The following is an 8,625-nucleotide window of genomic DNA, read 5'->3' as shown; positions in this document are numbered from 1 at the left end:
CCCAGGCAGGTCTCGAACCCACGGGCTCAGGCAATTCACTCACCTCGCCCTCCCAAAGTGCTGGGATTACAGGCTGAGCCACCGAGCCCAGCCGGTTTTTCTTTTTATTGGAAGAAAATCCAACAAACTGGCCACGGTTGAAAGCCCTGCGTGATCTTGCCCCTTCTGCCTTTCACCCTTGTTTTCAAAACCCTGCTCTGCAGCACTGGCCTTCTTGATGGTTCTCAAACGTGCCCAGGTGGTAGCTGCCTCAGGGCCTCTGTACTTGCTGCTTGCTCTGCCTAGAACTCTCCTCTTTCACATATCCACAGAGCCCACTCCCTCACTCTACTCAAGTCTCTGTTAAGATGCAGTCGCCTCGGAGAGACCTTGGCCAGTCATTCCACCCAAAGCGGCCTACCTGTCTCCCACCTATCTATATAAATACAGTTCTAGTCATTTTCTTTTAGGTGTTGTGAATAGTTAAGGATAAATGGCGACTTCCCATGTAGCTACAGTTTAGTTAGAACATGGGTTAGTGCATCTTTACATAGCTACCCATACCTCATATCTTTATGCCTAAAAGAGAAATTGGTCTTCAGCTCCCACAAGCCCCATCAACCTAGAAGATAAATTGTAAACCAACTGTGATTTCACTGAAAGTCCAAATCCTCCGACACAGCCCCTTTCGATCACAAAGGAATTTTTTGCACTCTTAAATGAGAGGGGCCATTGTTCCTATTAGGTATGTGGCTGTTAGATCCTGGTTGACTAATTATAGCAAATTCTTGCCTGGTGTTTTTACCGAACCAACCATTTCTAGCTTATATCCAAATCTTCTGTTTTTTAAAATGGTCAAGCTCTTTTGCTTGGTACTTAAGTTATTATAAAATGTTTTAAAATATACATTTTTTTTAAAAAAGGAAAAGCTGATTGACTACATCTCCCTTGTTTTCTTTCCTCCTCTCCTTATTACAACCAATCTCACTAAAAAGTGTAGCTACCTCTTATGACCTCCTTTAGGCTCCAAAGTTTGTAAACTGCTCAACTCACCCTTTCCCAACTATTCTACCACTGGTTATTAGCTTGGCTACAAGTCACAATCACCTGGAGAGGTTTTACAACACTGATTCCTGGGGCCCGGGCTCAGAGATCCTGACTTAGTTGCTCTAGGCTGCTGCCTGAGCATTCAGATCGGAAAAGCTCTCTGGGTGAGCCGACAGTGCTGCCATGATTGAGAACCATCACATCTACTCCCTCTCATCATCTTTACAGCCCCCCTCCTTAAGAATAAACTCCCCAGACTTCTTGAAATTTTCCATACATCTTAAATTTACAAAGACTTGCCTTTTGCTTGATGACTCAGTTTTCCTAACAACACCCACCAGAGGAAATGTCTCCTTACTTGGTTTTAGAGTTCTCTGGAGTTTGCAAAGCCATTTCTACATGTTATTTCTCTGGCTTCTCCCAAACATCCCTGTAAGGTGGGCATTCAAGGCTAAGATGAGGCAATGAAGCTAGAACAGAGGTGTGAAGGATTAGGACTGTCAGATTGAGCAAAACAAACACAACAAAAAATAACCCTACCATAACAGAATATCCAGTCAAATTGGAATTTCAGATAAACAACACATTTTTTTTAGTATAAGTTTATGTTCCCTGCAATATTTGGTATATATATTTTGTAGAAATTGTTCTATTAGAAATTCCAATTTAACTGGGCATCTCGTATTTCACCCAGCAACTCTACACTCAGTGCTCACTCCTCTTCTGAAACTCAGACTAGTAGCTTATGCCATTCTGTCACCTTCCTGTGATCTCCCAGCAGCTTGACAATTTCAGGTCTTGGCCAATATTCTTCCTGTCCTCTGCAGGGGTAGTTTATCTTCAGAAAGCACCTCTTCTGTATATTAGAATCCATTTGCACCTTCTTTTTGTCCCCATCCTCATCTCCTTTCTGTGGCCTAAATTACTGATAAGTTCAGACTGGTCTAAAAAATCACAATCCATCATTAGCAAGTACTTTCTGTGTACTAGGTAGGTGCTAAGTGCTTTGTGTTTATTATTTCATTTACTATTCACAAGACCCTTGGAAGTAGGTATCATTTCCTAGGTACCTACATAGGATGCTTTCTATTTTAAGATAAAGAAAACAAAACTTTGGAGAGGTTAAGAGACTCCTCAGGGTCATACAACTTGGAAGTGCCAACGCTGGGATTTGAACCTGAGGCAGTCTGACACCAGGGGCTTTTTTTCTCAACTAGCATGCTACGAAAAACAAGAAGATGGTACTGAGAGCCTTGTGGATTTGCCTCAGAAAGTCAAATTGAACAAGCTGGAAAACTTAAGTTTTCCATTTAATCTGGCTTTCTGAAGCTCCTGGCATTTGGAACAATCATTGGATAAACCTTTTCCATTCCATGTGGGTGGCTTGCGAGCTTAAAAGTGTTGACAATATAGCAATCCATAAGATGCATACATATTCTTGGAAACCTTATTTTTAACCCTGAAAAAAAAGAAGTGTCACCGCAAGGCTCTTGAAGAAAGACTTCGGCAGCCATTGCCAGCAAAGTAAACACTAAATCAACCCAGGGACAATGTTCTTTAAACACATTTGCTGAGGCTAAGGGGCAAATAGTTTATACTGATTCTGGGTAACTGGCCGCAAATATGTGTCCAAGAGGCCTTTTTCCAAGTGTTCCATATTTTTTTTTGGTATAAGCTTCTCCTGTGCTTTAGCCCTCTGTAAATATTTGTGCATTAATGTATGCTGGCAAATGTCTCCAGAGGAAAGCAAGCTACATTGTGCCAAGCAAAATTGTAATTAGCAACACAAAAGAAAAAGAATTTGTCTCTTTCATCTCAGTGCTTAAAAACTGTCAGCACTTAAGACAGCTGGAAGCTTCAGCAAAGATAATTTGCAAAAGCTGATTTTCCTAAGCTTTTAAGAGTTGGTCCTATACCCTAATACAAAAAACATCCACTTGAGAATTATTTGTTCCCTTCACTACTTAACATTAATCTAGTTAATATTAATTATGAATGTTGTTGTAGAGAAACGTTCCTTTAAAAAGTGTCAACCTGAAAATATTATTAAAGGAGGATTTTGCCTTGTGGCACCCATGAGACACTGGAGGAGAGGAAAAACAAGAGTGGCCCATCTGGTCTAGAAATAATTGCCTAAGTGATTCAGTCAAGAGGAAGAGGAAAGAGGTGCGCTTGCTGATACCAGCTGGAGAAGTCAGTGCACCTGGATCCATTTATTCAATGCTGTGTGCTGGTCGGCTCTTTCTTTACACTTCACAGACTTCCTTAAAAAGCTGCCTGGGGCTTGAAGTTCCTAGCAGCCTCCGGAAGTTCCGGGCAAGAGCGCTCCAGTTCAGGGTTCATTTGGGCCCTGAATCCTTTGCCATTTGATCAGGGGATAGGATGGCTAGCCAGGTCCACCAACAACCAATGAACTCCTGGCCCCTGGGTCTATTCCAGTCGTTTAATGTGGGCTTTGCTGCCACTCGTGCAGATCTGCAAGGGAGCCTTCTGGTGTCATTATAAATTAGCACAGTGTCTGAGGACCACCTACATCAGAATGTCCAGGCAGGTTGTTCAACATGCAGATTTCTCCACCCCAGACCTAGTGCATTGCAACGAGGAGTGGGTGGAGCATAGCGATTTGCTTCATAAAAAGATCTTCCAGGAATTCTCAGGCAACCTAAAAACTTGAGAATCACTAGAGTGAAGAAATTATTTCCTACCTGTTCATCTTAATTTCCTCTCCACTGCCTTCCCCACAGCCTTCCTGGGAGACTGGAAAGGAAGAGGATATTTCCTCTGCGAACTCCTCTCTGAATCTCTGAACAGAAGGACACTCCTCATCTGTATTCCAGGGTAATGTGCACACACTCTGCCGTAACCAGGATTTCACTGCACTGATTTTTCACCTCCTTCAGCGTCTTATCTTGGTCTTTTTAGCCCCATCTCTGATATGACATTTAACATTTAGCAGAACTCTTCCAACACTTGCTGAATAAATCAATCTTTCGTATAATCCTGGTACTTCTGGAAGACCTCCATTTGAAAGCCTAGACCAGAAGACATGATCAAGGAACAGTTTCTGGGGCAGAAGGAGTGAAGGGAGGGTCCAGCGGAGAGCCTTTCCTTCTTGCTTCTCCGTCAGCCTCATGTCATCATCATCGTCTTTGATATTGACAACTTATTGATCACTCTGTGCCAGGCATTGCACTAAGCGCTTTACATAATCTCATTTAATCTTCACGACATTACTGTCCTCATATATAGATGAGAAAACTGAAGGATTGCCTACGGCTACGTGAGTTAAATGGTCAAATGGCAGAACTGGGATTAGAACATGGATTTGATTCAGAGCCTAATTTTTAAACACGAATGGTTAAAAGCACCTTTGCTGAAAAGTTTAATGCTGTGTCAATTGAGCCCTGCTTTAAGCAACTGAAGCGGGAACTAGCATTAGAGACCGAAACTGTCTTACTTGTTTCACTTCCCTCTTTTTCCCAAATCTTCCCTGAATCTCATGCTCTTTGTTTGGGTCAGACTATCAAAACTCAAGAAATGCTCAGCCTTGTATATCTGCAGCCATAACTCCACATGCCTTCCAAATTTATATCCTTTGACATAGTTTGGTTTTGAATGCTTAAAACACATTTGTTAGAAAACCGTAATGCCATAAATATTTATGGTGCCATATAAACCAAAGTTCATGCCAAAACCAGTTCATCATATCTGGCTTTTGCATTTTCAAATGTCCATCGCATACTTTTAGAGGCTGTTCATGTGTGAATCTACAAGCTAATGGAGTTTCCATGTCCACATCAGTACTGTGGTGGTGACTGGGTTTTCCAAATATGTCCTTGGTGTGTCTGTTAATGATTTATGAATCAAAAGGAATAATTTGCCATCTGATCCAAAACAAAGGACTGAGGTGCATCAAAAAGGCAATTCACGGCCCAAGGGCACACTGGCAAGGAGAGATCATCATTCTCCAGGTGTCCACTGGGCTCTAAGGACGGGACAGATGAGAAGAGACAAACTCCTAAGTTTTAATGCACAACAGACCAATGAAAATACACAAGGAATAGCTCCCTTAATTCCATTCTGTTTATGATATTTTAAAGGCCACAATTCACATTTGCAGACACTTTGAAAACATATAAACAATCCTATTATATCACTCAGTAAAGGTTTATTTAAAAGGGAGAGGGGCATAGAAAGTAAACAGTGTATCAGGTAACTTAAGGATATTGTGGAGTTCTGAAAGAAAATTTTGTTGAGGCTTAAGAAAGCTTGAAAACCTGTCTTCCATGAAAGCTCCAAAATACATGTGTTTTTTTTTTTTAACGAAATCTTTTTAAGTCATATACTATGCTATCAGCTCCATGTTCAGTGCAGAAGGGAGAGAAAAACATATATATGCATGGCCCTCATCCTCAAAGCAGAACTTCTTAACTATCATGTCCACATGGGTCACTTGGGAATCTGGTTAAAATGCAGATTTATGTTGAGTAGGTTTGGGGCGGGGCTTGAGAATCTGCATTTCTGACCAGCTCCCAGGGGATGCTGACGCTGCCAGTCCATGTATTCACTCTGTCGCAGGACATGAAGACATGTACAAGGCAATCTGTAAAAATACGTTTCGCTCTACATCTCTTTGAAGACCTCCTAGGGATCATATTCCTCCAGAAATGAGTGACACCAGGGCTACTGCTATTTGTCCCCCAGCAGATGAATTGCTGCTATAAACTGGTGACCAGCACAGCTTCTTACCTAGCCAGATGTTTTCTGGAAGAGGACCTGAAAGATGAAGAGCTGGAGGAAAGGGTGTGTGTCTGGGAAGTCAAAAGGCAATCCTTGGTCACCAGAGTAACTGGCAACAAAAGATCTCAGGTGATGCACTCCAAGTCCAGACAAATTAAAGGATTTGTCAACCAGTGTCTATAACCTTTCGGTGGATGTCATATTCTTTCTCAGAGGCCTTGGTTTCTTCTAGGTTATAAATCGTGTGAATACAATGAGCCCCAGCACTTTATTTTGAGACCTATTTTGAGTAATTCACAAGCATAATGGGCTTATGATGGCTTATGGAAATTTGCTCACAGAAAAAGATCAGGGCAGAGCCTAAAACTGTCTGTGACTATATTAATAGCTAAAACTTTAAATAGCCTAGTGGCACCTTGAGGAAAATTTTAAAAAGTAGACAGAATCCCAGAACTGAACCCGTTATGCCAGTGAGGACGCCACCGACTGTGTTGTCTTCACAGGACAAGAGGAGTGCTCTGTCTGACATTCCTGCATGGGGATTTGGGTTCTAAACAACAGTCAGGACTAGGAATGTATGTTCACCAGGACAGAGTTCTCCTTTAGGATCACTTGTCATCAGAATTTGGAGGTATGAAAAGATGGTAAATGCATTTTTACTGCAGGATTATTCACAATAGCATAAACATGGAACCAACCATGCTGCCCATCAAAAGTGAACTAGATAAAGAAAATGTGATACATATACATGATGGAATATTATGCAGCCATAAAGAAAAACAAAATTATGGAGTTTGCAGCAACTTGGATGGATTTAGAGTCTATAATACACAGTAATTTATCACAGAAACAAAGATCTGAGTACTACATGTACTCAGTCATAAGCGGACGCTGAACATTTATAATCCTATAAGAAAGCAATTGGCAGTAGTGGGACACAGCCAGGGGAGGGAGGGAGAGGCACATAAAATCATTAAGGGTACCCAAACTGTACCTGCATGATGACCACTTATGTACCTAATCCTGAGTTGTACCCCACATCTTTAAATAAAAATTATAATAAAAAGAAAAGATGGTAAAGATTCAGAATGGAAGTATGAACAATCACATATATAGTTGGAAATAGAATTTCTGATCTTGATAAACAAGTGTTTGCCCATAGAAGTATTCAAAGATGAAGATCTTTTTTTTTTTTTTTTTTTTGAGTCGAAGTCTCACTGTTGCCCAGACTGGAGTGCAGTGGCCGCTCCCAGCCACCGCAGCCTTGACCTGCTGGGCTCGGGCGATCCTTCCGCCTCAGCCTTTCGAGTAGCCGGAATTACAGGCGCGCGCTACCACAACCGGCTAATTTTTTGATTTTATTGTAGAGATGGGGTCTCGAACCCTGCTCAGGTGGGTCTCGAACCCTCGGGCTCAGGCAATCCACTCACCTCGCCTCCCAAAGGCGCGGGATTACAGACTGAGCCACCGAGCCCGGCTAAAGATGAAGATCTTAACAGTGAATGAAATCTCTGGTCTAAGGGATATAAGATACTATTCATTATTTATAACCTATAACTTCTCAGAGAATTAAGAAAAAAATGAACTCTGATACTTGGGATCATGTCTTTCCCTCTAATGATGTGTACAAGGCAAATCACTAAGGTGCTATAGTTTTCACTTAAAATTGCAATGCACTTAGGCATGTTTATGTCTACGATAGGAACCTTAATAGGATAGCCTATTTTCCAAAGAAGAACATGTGAATTCTGGGAAGAGTCAGGCTGATGCTTGGTGACTCTTGATTCACGATCTCCACTTAAGTGTTGAACATTTGGAATATTTTAAATGGCAAGAAACCAGGGACAAGTCTATGAACTGGCCCTAAATTTGTTCCTTATTTGAAAAAAGAAACTTTTTATGCCATCTGATTTTGTTGCCAAATTAATAAATGGCAGTTCACCGCCAACATCTTTGTAAACTGATTAACCCTTTATGTAGAAAGTCTCAGCTTCCCAAGAGATTATTTACTTGTTTTATTAGCGCAAAAGTTTCAAAAAATTATGTATTATATTTTTGGTTGAGGTCAAGACAGTAGTGTAAATTCTTATCCTGTTTTCTACATTTCCTCATCACCTTAAATAACTTCAGAAGGGAAAGCAAACTGGACTGGTTAGAAATTGAGCAACCACATTTTAATCAATAAATACGAACATTCGTGTGTTAACCAATTATTAGGCAGAAAAAAATAGTAATTTGTCAAGAGATAACACCACCTTGAAAACAAGGTACCAAAAATCTTTGCAATAAACTCTTCCCCACTTATAGAATTAAAAGTAACAAATATTTATTCAGAATAAGGCTTAGAATAATCTACTAAATTCTGAAATATTTTAAAGCTAAAACAGATTATCTTGCACATAAAGCTATAACAGATTATTTTGCACATACATAGATTACCTGACAACCCAGTGAATAAACGACTGAGTGGATGAATTGTTGAACATCAGGGAATATGATTACTTATATTCACATTATGGGCCAGGCTGACATCCATTCTTTATCCTCCCTGCCTCGCTATCCCTTCTGTGCTCTGTATCACAGCAAAACACACTTCCATGGGCTCTCGCCAGGTGGCTTCCGAGTAGGGTTGGAATGGTGAGGTACGGGTGGAAGACTCAAGGGCAGGAGTGGTAAGGCCAGGGTGTGCTCCGTATCTGACTCAGCTCTGGCCTTGCCTCCGTAACAGGCAGTGGCTCCGTCCTTGCCATGGCTCCATTTCCCACAATCCCTTGGTGGCCCTTGCCCCACCAGGCAGCCCCCACCATGGTAGCTACTCCTCCGGATGATCCCAGCTTCTGAACTCACCCACACCTCTTT

The sequence above is a fragment of the Carlito syrichta genome, unplaced genomic scaffold (assembly GCF_000164805.1).
Source record: "Carlito syrichta isolate Samal-C Ts95f unplaced genomic scaffold, Tarsius_syrichta-2.0.1 Scaffold167470, whole genome shotgun sequence".
NCBI lineage: Eukaryota > Metazoa > Chordata > Mammalia > Primates > Tarsiidae > Carlito > Carlito syrichta.
This window is presented reverse-complemented; position numbering follows the sequence as displayed.